Genomic DNA, 4,278 nt, shown 5'->3' with positions numbered 1-4,278 from the left:
TATTCATGGAAAGCTCAAATGTTGTACTGCTGTGCTTCGGGTTGCAAGTCGTATAAACGTAGAGAATCTGATAAATCTTCAACTGAACAATAGATAGTCAAAAAAACTCTTAAACCTTGACACTTAAGTGTAAAACACAGTCACGCACACACACACACACACACACACACACCACAAAATGATTAATCATGGACATTCATTTCAGTGCTTTGCAGAACAAAATGACGCAGAGTGCATCTGAAATCAGTGCGGTGAAAATAAAGTTTGATTTAGTTAAAGCAGGAAAGCTAATCCGTCTGCAGTGATCTATGAATGAATGTGGGTGATTCTTACAAAGCTGCATTATACTGTATGAGGAAAAAAAAGCTCCTCCTTCAGTTCACGAAATCTCTGCGACACATGAATGCAGCAGACAGATACCGATAAATCCGTAGCCTCCCACTGTAATAACCTGCCATGCAAGAGCACAGTGCTGTTACACACGGCTGCTGACTGTGTTACTTTCATCAAATCACCTGAAAATGACACCAGGCGGCTACAGTATAACCATACAGACCTCTACACACACAAGTGCAGCGTCCAAATCGCAGAACCAGAACCAAATCGCAATTTTGGAAAAAGGAAAAATGTGTGAGAAAACGGCTTTATAATGAGGTATTGTAGAGCTGCATAGATGACCAGGTCTAAAAAACAACAAAAAACAAATATCATCACAATTTTATTTTATTTTTTTCAGTGAACATGAAACCTGAAATGCAAAACCGAGCATTTCCACTAATCATATCGCTAATTTGAGTTTCAGTCAATATAACCGCAATATGACTTTTTAACCAAATCATGTAGCCCTACAAGACAATGGTCGATATTATGTGAATTTATAAAGGAGACAGCAGAGTTAATCTCCTTTCCAACTGTCTTTTATCCATGAAACACATCTCAGTGCATACTCTGCTGTGTAACATTAATTACTAAACTGTGTGACCATGTACCAGGTGAGATACATTAGAATTGCATCGGTGTGATGTAATCATCACCAAATCAGTTTCTTTATATTGCTTAGCTGTTGTTATCACATTTAACTGCAACTGGCTCAGTTGTTACAGAGCGATGAAGTCAGAAACTATCTAATGATCACCACACCTGCTGATCTGTATTTATCTTCAACCCGCCATTTTTTGGATGTTGCAAACCAAAGTAGAAGGTGTGCATGGAGACGCACAGTCCGTGTGCCTCAGTTCTGAATCTGAATAGTAAATGCGAAGCGTGAGGTGGTAGGTCTGAGGGTACAAAAGGTGTTTAAATGTGTCCAAGATGTGTGTTAATATTTCAAAATTAACTTATGCTTGACCCATCATATCGTGCAACACCATCAAATGGTACTGTTAGCTAGAAAGTGGTTGTCTCACAGTAGGTAATGCTTTTATTTTAGCTTGAAATATGTCCCAGTGTCCTTCCAGATTTTTACTATGCGTTGTCTTTTCAGTTGCTGATCAGTCGGGAAGTGATGAAATGATAGGTATTTGTCAGATTCCCTGCATTTATACGACTTACAACCTGCAGCACAGCAGTACGACATTTGAGCTTCCCACTCAGTGTGACATCAGAGGAAAATGGCCGCCGAGTGAATATGGTGAATATGACTCCATGTAGAAGATTAAGCCTGTAAATGTGATTTATTTTGTCACCCAAGGACTTCAGTTACCTGCCATAAATATTTTAAATCTGTGCAGTAGCGTCATCACATGTTAAGCATCACTGTAGTTAGAAAAAAACTGTGACGACAAATGCAGATGTTACTTCAACACTGTAGATATCACTGTCACAACAACAATGGATGAATAATGAGAAGAGAGAAGAGGACGCGTGGCCTCGCCTGCCTGCCTGGGAGGAGCTAAGCGGAGGGCAGTTCACGGCGATGGGAGTCTGCAGATTTACGAGAAGGTCACAGCAAGGACGTAGCAGCGGCGAAATCTTGATGGAGCTCTCTGTGGGAGGGCCGGAGGCAGCACTGTCGCTTGTGGGGGTGAAAGCTGTGGTGACGGTTTCAGAGCCCCAGAGCTTTATTTTTCAAAAAAAAAAAAAAAAAAACATCCATGAGGGGCCAGAAACAATAACGCAGAATTTCTCGCTCCTCCTCTGGACAGAGCAATGAAGGGACCCACAGAGACACCACACAACACCGCACATGTACATCGATCAACCCATCCTGATTTTACATTCAGCATCACTCATTGTTTACCTGTGGAAAAGACTGATTCTGCTTTATTTATGCCAAGTTGAATATTTATGTTTAAATACAGAAAAAATAAAAATACATTAGTGCCATTATATAAGGAAATAAATATAAATGAGGAGTTCAGGAGCTTTCAAATGAAATGCAAGGTCGTGATGAGAAACACTGGCTCTAGATATAGAAATAAAGGAGGTGCATCTATATACTGTGTGAGGAAGAGACAGACAGGTGCAGACCTGCGAGAAAAAAGTGCCAAAAATAGGGAAGAAACTCTAAGGATGATCCTTTTATGAGCTATTCCATTAATAGAAGCAACCAGGCTGCTACTCCACGCTCCCCAAATATAGATTCTGCTATTTTCTCCTCCAAAAAGAGGACTGAAATCCTTCAGGAACTTGCTTCTTGCAGTATGACAAACTTTTGAAGTTAAGTCAACTTAAACTTATGTAAACAAGCACTTTGTTCAGATGAGCAAAGAGGGTACAAATGTTGCAAAAAAAAAAAAAAAAGCAAAAAAAAAAAAAAAAAAGCCTAATAACCAGACATCTAACGCTCAGCCATGAGATGCATGAGTCAGTAAAAATCTCCATTTCGGTCACAACAGGAACCTGCATGGCGAGTTTGTAGTTTGTCGTGTACAAACCTGCTCCAAGCTTCCGTCACCTCCTTCATTTGAACCTGCAAAAACAGGTTTGATGAAAGAAAAAAAAAACACTCTGGCCATATTGGTTTGAGCTTAAATGTGCCATTAAAGGGTAAATTCAGCTCTTTTCATGTGGGCATCCAGTCAATGTTGGTGGCAAATGTTGTCAAGAGAAGAAATAAAATCCTTAATCTGTGCTGTACTGACCAAGAAAGCAGAGTTCTCCTGCTCACGGAGACATGGCGGCAGTGCCTTCATGTACCAGGATGCATTGTGCAAGCTTCTGTGTATCACCAGAAGAACAAAAGAGGGTTTTTTTATCTTAATATAACTAATTTAAATAAGTTGAGAAATAAAACCCTGCAACAAGTCGAAGTGGTCCACACAGTGCAGAGGTGTACAGAGACGTGTCCGTTCAACCAACAACATTTTCGGTCTCTGTATTTGGATAAAAAACCAGACGTGGGCGTAGTTTATACTGGAATCACATTAAATCCTAATATTCACTGGCAATGAATTGTGCCTTCAAAGCATCAGACTGATTTAATATCGGTGTATAATTAATTAGGAAATCCCTCTTTTATTTTTAACTAAACTAAGTTTTATGACCTGAACCCCGTCACCCCCTGTGGGGTTCCAGTGGGCGATAAGAAACTGAAAAAAAGGTTTTATAAGTCAACAGATTTTGTTTTGCATTGGAAACAGGAACTCATTACAGTAAAGAGATGAAAAGAAACAGAAACTGAATGTACATGGCTCGTCTATTCGATTTGGTAATCCCTTAAACCTTCTGTACATTGCTTTTCATTCACATATTGTTGTGAAATAAAGTGAAATACCAAAAATTAATTAAAAAAATACAAATAAATAGTACATATAGCTGTACACTCAGGATAGGACCCATGATAAGAACACTGATGTGTCAACACTTTTAAACAAATTATTAAAATGACAGAGAAAAAATGAAATAAAATATTAAAATCCTAAATTTTACAGAATTTATCTTAAATTCTAATGATAGTGCGTTCCTGTTTCTTGATGTGGTAATCTCACTGCAGTTCACTGTGCTAGAATATTATACATATATATATACTTAAAATTAAGTACTTCTGGAAAAATTATATAAAAGAATTAGATAAAAGAAAGAAAGCAGTACTCTTAATGTTACTGCATGACATTTTGGAAATAATTTCTAATCCCTAATAAGAGTGAAATATAGAAGAAATATTCATCTGATTATTTGTTTTCCTGAATAACACATTCTGATTCGGGAACATCCCTAAAGCAGCGTCTACGTATAATATTTATGACCACTCTAGCTTACAGTTATTACCAGATCATAGCGTTACGTGGCAAACGCGCTCATCTAGTGCGCCACCCAACCACCCAGAGTTGGAGACTA

Source organism: Lutjanus erythropterus, chromosome 4 (genome assembly GCF_056507025.1).
Source record: "Lutjanus erythropterus isolate fLutEry1 chromosome 4, fLutEry1.hap2, whole genome shotgun sequence".
Taxonomy (NCBI): Eukaryota; Metazoa; Chordata; class Actinopteri; order Lutjaniformes; family Lutjanidae; genus Lutjanus; species Lutjanus erythropterus.
This window is presented reverse-complemented; position numbering follows the sequence as displayed.